Consider the following 14,467-nt stretch of genomic DNA (forward strand, 5'->3'; position numbering starts at 1 on the left):
ATACTGTGTTTTTGAAAGAAGTATCAAATTTGAGTTTATGAAAAACAGTTTGATCTATCCTGGAAAATATACATTGTGTTTATCCAGCAGTATAAATTGGGCATACAGTTTATTGTTAACAATCCATTATTTTAAACACATTTGTTTTGAAAAACTCTGGGTAACTACAGGTTGAATAATTGAAGATAAGATGTGGTGAAGTTCTCTAATGGGAAATTTCTTACTTTTGGATTATCCTTTGAGCACTAGAGCAAACTAGAAATCTTATATGATCCTCAAATGCAATATTCAAGGTACATCCCAGAAGTGATATTATCCATAATGTCATAGTTCTTGTTGTTGTGTAAGCTTATTTCTCACTGTTTCATGTCAATCTGCGTATATTTCCATCTTGATTCATATATTGTATTTGTAGGCAGGATGTGGTAAAACTTTTTCACCTACCTTTATAGATGAACCTGCAGCAACCTCGCTGTCCTTGTGCTGGGAGATTTTCCCTGGGCAGAAATTTGTGATTATGGCAAATGATCTGATTTTGTTACGTTGGCAGATATCTATTAGGAACTATCTGGTACAAGTCGTTGCAATTGTGATTTGGGTTAGATTTCATCATAGTCCTCAAGAGTAAGTAGCTTACTGCATCATCTATAATACACACTAAAGATATAGTTTGAAAACAAATTGTTTACACATCTTTCTCATTTATTTTGCCATTGCAAATTCTTCACAAGAAATATTGTACTGTGACTAGTAAAATTAGTACTTCATTAGTCAAGATCACAAAATTTCATTTTATGCTTCTGATCATCATAGGCTCATAATTTTGTTTTTTGTAAAGGAAAGAATTGTAAAATCTATATGATGCTTTCCATATTACTGATTTAGGCAAGGTCTACACTACATACTTACTTTGGTATAACTACATTGCTCAGGAGTTTGAAAAATCCATACACCCCTAAGTGATGTAGTTATACTGACCGTAACCCTCCATGTAGACAGTGCTATCTCAGCAGGAGAGCTTCTCCTTTTGTCTTAGAGCGTCTTCACCAGGAGCGCGACGGTGGTGCAGCTGTATCGGCGCAGCAGTGCCCATGCAAGTTTGTAGTGTAGAAGTGTCCTTATTTAAGACTATTCGCAAGCTCAAAGCAAAGCCTGATATTTTTTTAAGAGGTGATAAACAGTGTTCTCCAAGGATTAAGAATCCAAGACTAATTTAATCCTCTACAGTAAATGCAGCAAATTGCATACAAGATCATTCAATCAGCTGGGGTTTGGTGCATTTCTCAGTGGCTTTCACTGTATGTAAACATAATGAAATTGGCTGGAAATATGCAGTAAATCAGAAATTTGCAGCTAATCTACTAGAAGAAACTGTACTTGCCCCTGCTCTAATATCTCCTTATAGTATTTAAATGAACATTCACATATTTTAGAATGATATGACATTGTTTCTATACTTAAATGGCTTGAAAATAAAATGCATTTTCCTATTAAAGTTTACTTAGTTTGTAATACAGATTTTTTTCTAGTGTAGTTTAAAATGACCTTAAAATGCTTTTTTGTGTGTGTGAAGGGGAGAGAGCATGTCAAAGGGTGGTAACGTCTTTATTTTGGACATCAGCAAATGAAATGTTACTTATGCTACTGCCCCCATGACTTGTGAGAACTCAGCCACAGTTCTGGTGGTAATGTTTGTTAATTAGCAGCTGCTGGAGAGCCTGTAAGAGGGGAGCACAAAGGACAGATTTGGATAAATGGCCATATTTTAATGTGTGAAATGGCTTTCTGTGAATTCTACTAAAATCACATTAAAAGTTTCTTATTTCTTTCCAGCTTTAATTCAGTCATAATATACATCAGTGGTGAAGGAAAATAATTGAACATTTAAAAAAAAAAGTCAACAAAAAGCACTGAGTTATGTTGTACATACTGCACACTTCCTCTACTATTGACATGAACATCTTGATATATACAGTGCATGTAATATAGCCAAGTTACAATTGCTGTGGGAACCATAACATTGAATTTTATGGCTAGAGCAAACAAAATACCAGTCATAATGTTGTCATAACATAATTTTAGCATTTAATTTCCATGTTAATTTTAAAAAGAAAAAAGAGTCACCAGTTCATTTCTTTGAAATATGCATCTTGAGGCACTTCATGATTTTGGGATGTATTAATACTCTGAGGAGTGGTCATAATGGATCAAATATTCAAATAAACACATTTAGTTAATGTTTTAATGTCTAACAGTTGAAATAGTACATATATGGTTATTTGAGTGTGCAGAAACATGGATTTATCTGGATAACCATTTCCAGTGGTTAAATGGCTTCCATTTACATTGTTAAGAAAAATACAGTACATTGGTCACATAGCACACAACTCATTCAGAGTTCGTTTATTTCTCAATTTTTTACTTTGCCCAAGTTGGGGAAAAAATAATTTTCCACGTGAGGACTAAAGGCTGATCTAAGGTTTATTGAAGTCAGTGAAAAGACTCCCATTGACTTCAGTGGACTTTGAATCATGCTATTAATATGCTAAGTTGGAACTTGGATCATTCCAGTAGCAATTTCATTGTAAGAAAAGCATCTGCAAAGGTTTTGGTCCAAATCCTAAACTCCTCAGTTGTTACTCATTTGTTTTTCAGTCCTAACTCTGTCAAACTTCCATTGAAGTTGGTGGAAATTTGCCTGAGGAAGGACTGAACAAAAAGTAAGAAAGAATCTAAGGATATTTGATTAAAGTATTAATTAAAAGTAAACCTGGCTTTTCTCTCATTTATTATACTAGTCTTTGTTACAACTGGATCATCTTATGTTTTTGTGCTCTTAGCTGATCGTTTCTTAATTTTGTTCCTATTATCTTGTTACAGATTTGACTTGTGTGTTAATTAAGAGACCTAGATATCTATAGAGGGTACTTATCTTTCGAGAAAAGGAATTTGCTTTTCTGTAATTGATGTTTTCTAAAGATTGTTTCACCATTGGAATCGCACTTCTACTTCTCAGAGATTAGAGATTCTGCGTTTATTCTTTTATACTCTTCGATTATTGTAGGTCATTGTATACTGAGGCATGTACTATATGTACATATATGTATGCAAATCCCGGAGACAATGCAGTAATTCTTTCCAATGAGGGTTCTCAATTTTACAGTATTAACTTCCTAATCTGTTCCTTTGCTAACGGACTGAGATCTTTTGAATGTGGGTCTGTAGAGGATACTAGCTTTAGAAAAGTCCAGTTACTGGTAAACAATTTCCCTTTTGAGTAATGTATAAGCAAACAGAAAAATCCCGGCTGGGTAAGTCGTGTGTTAAACTTTGTACTGATTGGTAGCATCCAGAATTGCATTGATACAATTTGCCTTGAATCAATGTTGTTATAAAAATCTTGTACTTGTGGCAAATCAGCAATTGTGGATGAGAATAATTAACCTCCTGTGAAGATATTTCATTAGTACCTGAGAACACACACAGTATTTTTATCCTCTGGTGTTTTATTATACTCACTTTTAAAAAAAAAAAATCTAGTTTTTTCTTTCACACTGGGGTGAATATCTGACATATTCTGAACTGAGATTCCACCTTACCTAGGGAGGTGGTGGAATCTCCATCCTTAGAGGTTTTTAAGGCCCGGCTTGACAAAGCCCTGGCTGGAATGATTTAGTGGGTGTTGGTCCTGCTTTGAGCAGGGGATTGGACTAGATGACCTCCTGACGTCTCTTCCAACCCTAATATTCTATGATTCTATGAATATAAATATCTACTTTTCTAATTTTTAGTAGATGAGACATTCACACTATCTTCTTTCTCTGCCGTCAAGTACTCAGTTTGTTTTTGGAAGTTGATTCACGTATTACAGAATTACAGGAGCAACTCCATAGTTAAAATTGTCACTAGTTTTTCTGTTTCATAATCCTCATTTGGATACAATTCCTTTCCTAACTTCAGAGAAACAAAAGTATTCTGTAAATAATTTCACAAATTGTGTTCTGCCAAAGGAGAATTATTGTGGCGAAGTTTGAGGGTAATTGTACAAGGTGTTCATTGGAAATTAATTTGAAAAATTATAGATATTTCACTTCTGCGTGCTAATGTCCACAGACGTGTTACAATGAACACGTAAACCTGTTTGCAGTGTGGGAGCAGAACCAGACCTGTCAGTCACTGGCAGCAGGAGAATGCCCTGCTCTTTGAAGCTCCTGCCAGTTTTTTCTGCTTCCCTGGTGGCTCAGCCAGGTCTCCCTGCTGCAGAACTTTTCAGAGGGAAATTCAAGACCTTATATCAAATGGCTCACTAACAATTTGGCTTAATAATGTGTCCATCTAATCCCCAGTCGTGTCCATGGGGCTGCATTTGCCTTGTGAGGAGCTGTCCCCTCAGCTCTACATCCCCTCTGAGGCATTTGCAATGTCTGGTGTCCCTGCAGGCTTCTGGGAGAGAGCTGGACTGAGAAAGGCAGAGGCAAGTGGAAGGGTCTGTGCCTCCTGCTTCACCCCTTAGTGAGTGTTTCTTTGGGGAATTCGACTAGCTCTGTAGGGTGAGTGCAGTTTGGAGGCTCTTCCCCTCTCCTCTGAGCAAGAAAGGAACCAGGCAGGATTGGAGATATTGGCTCTGCTGGGCAAGATGCAGCCCAGGCTGGTGGAAATTGCCTTGCGTCCTTCCCACAGCAGGAAAGGGGGCAGAAAGGATTGCAAAAAAACTGGCTCTGGGGCAAGCAGCCCCAGCTCCATAACGGTAGTGAAGTCAGAAGGAAGATCAACCCTGAGTCTCTATAGCCCACACCAGTAGCCATGCTTCTGCGTGCAGAGCTCAGCCACATCCCTCAGATGGAGGGCATGGGACACATCGCAGTCTCTGTCAACCCCAGAGAGTCCAGCAAAGGGCCTTCGGGCCTAGCCTCCTTCCCCTGCTTCTAACACAGATCTGTCCATGTGGATCTCATGCAATAAAGAGGGGTAATTGCAAATCCATTCTTGAGACCCAGAAGGACCCGTGTAGGGGAGGCGAACCTCAGTGAGGACAAGGGGATTGGTAGCCACTCGAAATATTTTTTTCACAATTTCTGTCCGCCATTATTCTGCTTCAGAGGGGAAGTGAAACTGGGCTCAAATTCCTAAAGGTGAAATAAATTAATAATCAAATCAGTGCTGTTTCCCCAGATCACCTTCGTGGAATGCAGTAGGGTTGGATAATCCCCAGCGCCAGGTTTCCCTTCTCACCTCCGTGGAGTGCAGTAGGGTGGATAATCTCCAGCGCTGTGTTCCCTGGCTCACCTTCATGAGTGGAGCCTGGCAGATCTATACAAAAAAGACAAAGCAATAGACATGCTTATTTTTCTAGGCATGCATATGTACACCATACCTCTTCCCCCACCCTGCCGCGCACACACAATAGGAATTCTTTACTGCAGGGAGGCCAGCAGTCCAAATCATAGTTAGACAATCAAATATTTTAAAATATCCCCCAAAACAAACAAACAAATAAAACATTAGAGGATAGACTCCGTCAGGAAAGAGCGTTCTGAGTATTGGAAACTATGCTTAGGAGGTCTACAGCTGCCTTCAACCTGCTATAGCTATGTTTTCCTTCTCATGTATCCTGGAATTTCCTGAAAGACTGCAAAAATATCAGGCTGTCATCACCAGCTGCCTGTGTGGGTCATCATGCCCTAATGTCAAGGTTATTGTTCTTAGCTTTTGTTGCAGGTTGTCCTGACTTGCAACTACCTCCATCTCCTCCACCCGCAGATGGCTATGGAGTGATGAGAGGTTCACAGGCCGCAATGTGGGAGAACAGGCAGGCAGTAAGGGGCCTGTGGTCCACCATTTCTTTCTTTACCAGGAAGCTGGCAGTCTGTAGACTCTTTGAGGAACAAAGAGAGCTCCCCATAGCTCTTCAGAGAGACCCATCTGGTCAAGGAAATTTAGAAGTTTCACAGTAGTTGAGACACCCACTAGAGTGTTTGAGGAAATTTTAAGTTCTGCAAGAGCAAAAATGCCAGTGGAACATCTGCTTCATGGAGCTTTTAAGCTCTGTATTAGCAGAACTGGTAACTGAGTGACATTCTGACCCTATTGAAGTCCGTGGGTTTTTTGCTAGTGACTCCATCAGGGCCAGGATTTCACCCTAAGATACCTACTGTTCATAAGATATGGTGGATTAGGCTCTCAGCATATCTCCTTCCTACTTCCATCTGTACTCATGTATGTGGCTTCTCACTGTATTTTATTCATTTATTTAATGTATTTATGTCAATTTATAACCACACTAAAACAGAGCACTGTTTCAAAGTTCCAGATACTTGTTTGGCATATATACAAATAGATAAACTGCCTCAATTGTTCACCGTTACAAAGGAGAACAATTTTTCTAAAAGAGATTTCTGCCTACAAATGAGGTCTTCAGTTTACATGTGAATGTGCAAGGTAATAAGATATTTCTATATTCTTTTCTAACTTTTGCAAGAGAAACTTAAAATAGTATTGGGAAGACACAGAAACAGCACTTCGCAATTTTTAAAAGGAAATTCTCAAGCTAAGCTTTGTAAGTGTAACCTTACCTTATCAATTTCTTCAGAAAGAAAATTCACTAGAACATTTATACTAAATGAAAGCCTAAGGATGCATAATTAAGGTTCCAGAAATAACCATAATTCTGCCTACCTGGTCCACAACTGTGAACAATTAATCCTTTTAACACGAAACCACCATATAGCAAATTGACCATAAGATTTCTGTTTTTCTTAGATAAACCCATCATTGCATGCTGAATACAGATTGACAAATCTGCCCCCCACTTATTATATATGGGCTACCCAAACACTCTTCCAAGTACAATGCCCACTTCTGGACAGAGAGAAATGTTCACATGTACTCTATTATATGGCATATATATTCCAGAAAAAAATCCTTCAGTATCTCAGACACATCATTCACTGAGCTGCCCATTCTACCTCATCCTCCCTCCATAGTAGATAGTGTTTGTAATACCCTACAGTATTTTCCTTATTTGCCTAGGCTCTAATCCAGCAAAGCACTTAAACATATGATTTAACTTGTTAATGTTGAGGTCAGTGGGACTACTCATGCTTAAAGTTAAGCACATGCTTAAATACTTTATTGAATTGGGGCCTAAGTGCTTTGTTTCTGGAGTGGAGTCTTAGTAATGTGTCACAAACACCACATTGTAAGAGAAGTATGATATATCTGCACCCTTATTCTAAAAGTACTAAAAACCAACATCTGAGATTAGTTAGTATAATAAACATTCAAATAATTAATTGATGGGTGCCATTTAAATGTACATTTATGGCAATAATACTGTTGCTGCTTGGGCCAAAGAGGGGCTAGCCAACTGGGGCCTTTCTGGGTTGTTTCCGTTAGTAGGAGAAAATGATGATAGAATCGAATATTTCTTGGGTGCAATCCTGTTTGTTTATAAAGTATGTACATAATGTCCTGTTTTCCTGAACCCAGTAGGAATGAAAACACACACTCGGCGAAACACTTCCATCCACATAAACAAGTCAGGGCTAAATTTTCTCTGCAAATATGTGGCTTGGATGATATTGGGGATATTCTTTACCAAAAAAAAAAAAATTCTCCTGACAATATGATATGGATCATTAGTCGTTATCTATGAAACATAATCCTCCTATGAAATCAGTGTATACATACCATTACAGGGTATCCTGTATTTTAACACTAATATATGAGCCTGTTAGAGAAGCTTGTAAAAAGAATGTAGCATAGAAAACTGAATATTTATGTGGGTTTTTTTAATGTTAATACTAGAATTATAAATTTTTACTGCAAAATACTCTGTGTAGTTAAAATTAAGATATTGAAATAACTGCTCTGGTTATTTAAGTAGCTAAGCACAGTAATTTATGGGTGCTTTCAGGTTGGTGTGTTTTTGCTGGTTTGTTTTTTGTTTTAGTTAAATTTTTAACTACAAAGTAATCTCTCAACCGATTTTGCATTTTTTTCATCAGGCAAACATTGAGTAGAATCAATCTATGGTCTACCTCACATTTCTAATAGCTATTGTACTTTGTAAGGTATTTTTAGTGATTTGTCAGTGATTTTATAATGTGATAACTAAGCTCTGCAAGAGTCATAGAGTTTAAGGCCAAAAAAGACCACCAAGTCATCTAGTCTGACCTCCTGAAAACCACAGGCCACCACCAACACCCTACGCTAAACTCAACAACCCAAATTAGACCAAAGTATTACAGCCAACATGAGACTAAACTATTATGTGCCACAGGCAGAGAACAGGAGGGACTAAGATGGTCCAAATGCCCAAGACCCGTGCAATGGCAGGGAATTGATTAAGTGAGATGTACCCAATTAATTCTGGCAAGTGACCCATGCTCCATGCTGCAGAGGAAACGGAAACCCCCCGCAAGGTCACTGCCAATCTCACCTGGGGGAAAATTCCTTCCTGACCCCATATATGGTGCTTAGTTAGATTCTGAGCATGTGAACAGCAACCAGACAGCTAAGCACATGAGATACTGAGAATGCTTGGTGCCACCTCAGAGCACTGCACCACCCTGTCAATTTCCCGTCTCCCACTGTGGCCATCTCTGAGGTTTTTTAGGAAGGAGACTAAAAAAAACCCCAGAATATGTTTGGGGGGTCCCTTCCTGATCCCTGCAGGTGACCATCTGAAGCCCTAAAGCATCAGCATTAGGAACACAAGATTTAAACCGGAAGGGACTCCCCCCCCGGGGTTGCTGAGTCCCGCTACCACCATCACAGGCAACCCTGTCGTACAGTCCCACTCATAAATTTGTCCAGATCTCTCTCAAAACTAATTAAGTTGTTTGTTTCCACAACTCCTGTTGGGAGACTGTCCAGAATCTCACTCCTCTGATGGATAGAAACCTTCCTCTAGTTTCCAGCCGTAATTTGTTCATGGTCAGTTTATATCCATTTGTTCTTGTGCCAACATTGTACTTAAGCTTAAATAGCTCTTCATCCTCCCTGGTGTTCCTCGCCCCCCCACCCTCACCCCCACATGTATTTATAAAGAGCAGTTATATCTCTTCTCAGCCTTCATTTTGCTAAGCTAAACAAGCCAACTCTTTCAGTCTTCTCTCATAAGAGAGGATCTCCATTTCCCATGATCGTCCTCATAGTTCTTTTCTGTACCTGCTCCAGTTTGAATTAATCTTTCTTGAACATGGGTGACCAGAATTGTACACAGCATTTCAAATGGGGTCTTATCAGTGCTTTGTACAATGGCATTAATACTTCTTGATCTCTACTGGACATGCCTCGCCTGATACATCCTAGGATCGCATTTGCTTTTTTCACAACCGCATCACACGGGTGGCTCATCGTTATCCTGTGATCGACCCACACACCCAGGTGTCTCTCCTCCTCTGTTGCTTCCAACTGATGAGCCCCCAGCTTGTAGCAGAAATTCTTCTATTAGACCCTACATGCATGACCTTACACTTTGTACTGTTGAATTTAATTGCATTTATGTTGTTCCAGTCTTCAAGGTCATTCAGATCTTCCTATATAATATTTCAGTCCTCTTCTGTATTGACCAAGTCTCCCAACTTTTTATCATCAGCAGATTTCATTAGCACACACCTATTTTTTGTACCAAGGACATTAATAAAAATACTGAATAAGATAAATCCTTATCTATTTTCAAGTCTTGTACTAATCCCCAATTTAACTAATAATTTTCTGTGTGGTACCATGTCAAATGCTTTACTGAAGTTCAAGTATATCAGTCTTCTGCACTTCCTTATCTAAAAAAAGTCAGTTAGTTATTTTCTCAAAGAAGGAAATCAGGTTAGTCTAATACAGGGGTGGGCAAACTTTTTTGGCTGAGGGCCACATCTGCGTGGGGAAATTGTATGCAGGGCCAGGGCAGTGGGTTGGGGTGCGGGAGGGAGTGCGGGGTGTGGGAGGGGGTGCAGTGTGCAGGAACGGGCTCAGGGCAAGGGATTGGGGCAGAGGAGGGGTGTGCGGTGTATGAGGGGGCTCAGGGAAGGGGGTTGGGGTGCAGGAGGGGTGTGGAGTGCAGGAGGGAGCTCAGGGTAGGGGTGCAGGAAGGGTGCGCACTGCGGGAGGGAGCTCAGAGCAGGGGGTTGGGGTGCAGGAGGGGTACGAGGTGCAGGCAGAGGGCTTAGGGCAGGGAGTTTGGGGGGCGGGGTGCAGGAGGGGTTCGGGCTCCAGCCCGGCGCCGCTTACCTAAAGCAGCTCTGGTGTGGCAGCAACGCACACCGGGGCCAGGGCAGGCTCCCTACCTGCTTGCCCTGGCCCCATGCTGCGCCACTCTGGGAGGCGGCTGGAACCACATCCCTGAGCAGCCCGTGGGGGGTGGCGGTGCATAGGGCTCCACGCGCTGCCCCGTCACACCTCCAGGTACCTCCCCCGAAGCTCCCATTGGCCGTGGTTCCCCATTCCTGGCCAATGGGAGCTGCGGGGGCGGTGGCTGGTGGCAAGGGCAATGCACAGAGCCCTCTCCCCCCCCCCCCCCCCGGGCCCCGGGAACATGGTGCCAGCCGCTTCTGAGAGCGGCGCAGGGCCTGTGGCACCGTTGGAGGCAATCCCGCAGGCCGGATCCAAAGCCCTGATGGGCCGGATCCCGCCCACGAGCCGTAGTTTGCCCACCCCTGGTCTAATACGATCTGCCTTTGGTAAACGCATGTAGCATTATATCCCCTTTTCCATTTATCTCCATTAATTTAATTATTCTTTCCTTCACAATTTATTCCAAAATCTTATATCCCACTGAAGTTAAACTAACGGGTCTGTAATTGCCCCAATTACTTTATTTTCCCTTTCTTAAATATAGGTACAACGTTAGCTATTTTTCAGTCTTACAGTAGTACTGCTGAATAGAAAGATTTGTTAAAGTCCTTGCTACCAGACTATAAATCTCATGTTCCAGTTCTTTCTGTATTCTGGCATGGAAATTATCTGGTCCCCTAATCTGAGCACATTAAGATCTTTTGAGTTTTCTACCACTTCAGATGTGGTAATTTCCATTTCTATGCACTCCATGTCCATCAACCATCCTGATTTCTTGCCAATGTTCCATATTGAAAACGGAGGCAAAGTATTCATTTAGTTTTGGGGGCATACCTAGATTATCTATAAACTCTTCCTCATTCACCCTGCATAGTGGCCCATCCTCATTCTTCCTTACTCTCATTTTATTTATATAAGTAAAAACATTTCTTAATTTCTTTCACATAAGCTAATTCTGTTTGACTTTTAGCAAGTCTCACTTTATTCCTACATTTTCTTATCTTCAAGATGTAGCTTTCTTTGCTGATCAGTCTGTTTTTCCACTCCCTTTAGGTTCTCTGCTTACTGTGAACAGCCTTTGAGGTGGCTATTCATCTGGAGCCTTTCCCTTCATTTTTTTTCCCCTTGCTTGGGATTGCAAATTGCGATAGTTTTCGTATAGTTGATTTCAAGAAATTCCAAGCCTCTTCCACATTTAAGACGTGCGCTGTCCAATGACTTCTTTAACTAATTCCTTTAATTTCCCAAACAATGCCCTTTTGAAGCAAAAAAAAACATAGCCGATAACCTGGTTTTGATTAGCCTTCTATTTAATTAAACTGAATCAACTCATGATTACTTGATGTAAGGTTATTTTTACTATCAGCTCTTCTATGATGTCCTCACTCCTTACCAAAACCAAGTCTGAAATTGAATCACCCATTATTGGTTCAGTAATGTTTTGACAATGAAAACTGTCATTTGTCACATCCATCAATAAGTGGACCCTACCAGTATTAATAGCATTTATTCTCCAGTCTCTGTTAGTCTCCCATTATGACACTATTCTGAGCTGTAGCTCACGAAAGCTTGTGCTCAGATAAATTTGTTAGTCTCTAAGGTGTCACAAGTACTCCTTTTCTTTATTCCTAGTAGTGTTTATCTCTCTAATAGTATTAAAGAGATCTCTCTATATATCTGAGTCCAACCCAAGGGTTTTTAGCAGATCCCTCCTAACACTATCCCAGTGGAACCTCTTCTACAGTCTTTCCCCAAAATGATTTTGACCTATACAGATTCTGTTTTGTCCATACTACTGAGAGCGCAAAACACTGTGTTGCATTCATTGTATATGTTTTCTATTGTGTATTCTGTTGTAGTGGTTTTTAATCATTTTTAATCACAGCGGAAGTGCTCAGATACTATGATCATGGTGGTTGATGTGAGAACCTAGATAGAGGGGACTTTTGTTCGTATGTGGGGCTGGGAAGAGGCTGTTATGTTTTTATTGTTATTAGGAGGGTTGTTTTTAATACAAGAAGAGTTAGATTTATAACTATCAAGTTATTTCAGAGTCCCAGTATATATTTTTTTCCTCTCACTAGAAATGACACAATTGCAATCTGAAAAGATCATATGTGGTATTTTATTAAACATTGAAACGAGATGAAAGCTTATGTTTTGTTCATCTTTATTTCTGATTAAAGTATATTTCATAAAGGAGGCATTCGGTTGCTAAACACAGCCACTGGTGATTTAGTAAGCTATCCTGACCTTTGTTGATGTTCTGTTTCCTTTTGTTGTAATTTAGTTGCAGCTGTGCTGTTCAGTTCTGAGGACTCAAGAATATGATGGAGAATGAGAACTTCCTGTTTATGTCAAAGTACATAATTATTACCATGGTTTTGATATAAGTGAACTGAATAGAACTTTTTCTCCAGTGTTGTGCTGTAATGGGCATTAATTAAAAGCCAAAATATAATTAATGCATCTCTTTGATGTAATTAATTTGTTCATACTACTGTGGAGGTGGTGTGTTTTTAATTAAATTTATCTGACACAGAATTCAAATGTGTTTCTGAGCTACAATAAAACTTGGATTCAATTGGAAATTTAAACTATAACAATGTGGTTCATAATCATATATAATGCATTTTGTTTTGAAAGATGGATATTTCATATTCAAATTTAAATTTCTATTACATTTTAAATTGACTTGAAATATTTAATTTCTGGAGAAGTGTGTTCTCTCTGCAGCAAAATTATTTAATATATTTCAAATAGGACTCTAAATGGTTTTAGGTCTTAAACAGTAGTTTGAGTAATGTCTTCTGAGATCTTTGGATTGTGGCCTTCAAGTGGTATATTCTCTCCCTTATAAACACAGGATGAGGGGAGGACTTTGATATGCAGAATATGTCCATTATTTTGTTATGGGTAAAGAACAAATACCTGACAAATAATGAACATTAGTTCTTTAGGGGAAAAACAAATCTGAAATCCCAGAAAGATTTTTAATTTAATTTTCTGGAAAATTATCTTGTTCTTGCCCAAACTGGAAGCTAGTGTTCTATCTACCTTGATGTTAAAGAGAAGGCTGAATAGTCGCCAAGACTTGACATCTTAAATTTCCTGTAGCTCCTGATCTGCTAACATCTCTGACAATGTTATTCTGACAATTAATGTTATTGATAAAAATAATTACCATTCAACAAAATTACTGATTGGTAAAACTACAATACTTTCAACACAGAGAAATTTAACTTCATTGGTAGTCTTTCCATTTCCATGGAGTTCAGTGGGAGTTGTTACACACACAAGGTGACGGATTTATTTTTACTGAGGCCTGGTCCACATACAGTTTTTGTACTAGTATAATTATTTCAGGTAGAGTGTGCTTTTTTTCCTTTTAAAACCAATATCATTATACCACTATAACCCCTGTGATGGAAGCAGTTATATCAGTATAAGTTATTCCCCGTCCTATGCAGAAATAGCTATACAGTACTCATATAAAGCACTTTTATACTATTATGGCTGTGTCCACACTAGGGGACTTGTATAGCTTTTAACTATATTGGTAAAGTTAAAGTGCTACAATTTCTGTATGTAGACTAATGCAGACAGAAGTAAAAATTTTAATCAACTATTGGATTCAAAAGAAACTGTTTCCCAAATCACTTTATTTTGCTTGACATTGTTTTATATTTCATTTTAAAAACTTGTGATGTGTGAAGCCAGTGTATATTTCTTTATACTTATTGTCACAAAGGCCAATGTTCTAAGGCCTCAATCCTGCAAACACTTGTGTGTGTAGGTATTTTACATATGTGAATAGTTGGAACTATTCACATGCTGGATTAGGGGCCTAAATTATTGCTGAATGTAGTCTTTTTGGAAATTAACCAATTTTTCCTTATACCATTTAAATCTTAATCTTAGCTATGTTTTTGCTTAATTCCAAAGGAGTGTTAAAATTAGTATAATTTATTACTCTGTAGGCATGCTAAATTGTAAATTTAAAATGAAATTACCTTAGTAAATCATTTGTGCCTTAATCCTGAAGTCCTTACACAGAGTTCAAGCAAAACTTCTACTGCCTTCAATAACAGTGTTGTCTGAAGAACAGGAGTACTTGTGGCACCTTAGAGACTAACAAATTTATTTGAGCATAAGCTTTCGTGAGCTACAGCTC

At 39.1% G+C, this 14,467-nt stretch overlaps 1 protein-coding gene across 2 annotated transcripts in view; it reads left to right on the forward strand.

Moving 5' to 3' along the window:
- KMT2C (lysine methyltransferase 2C) overlaps positions 1 to 14,467 on the forward strand; it is a 328,020-nt gene that overhangs the window by 210,314 nt on the left and 103,239 nt on the right. The gene's annotated exons all lie outside the window — the stretch shown is intronic.

This window comes from Natator depressus, chromosome 2 (genome assembly GCF_965152275.1).
Source record: "Natator depressus isolate rNatDep1 chromosome 2, rNatDep2.hap1, whole genome shotgun sequence".
NCBI classification, from domain to species: Eukaryota; Metazoa; Chordata; order Testudines; family Cheloniidae; genus Natator; species Natator depressus.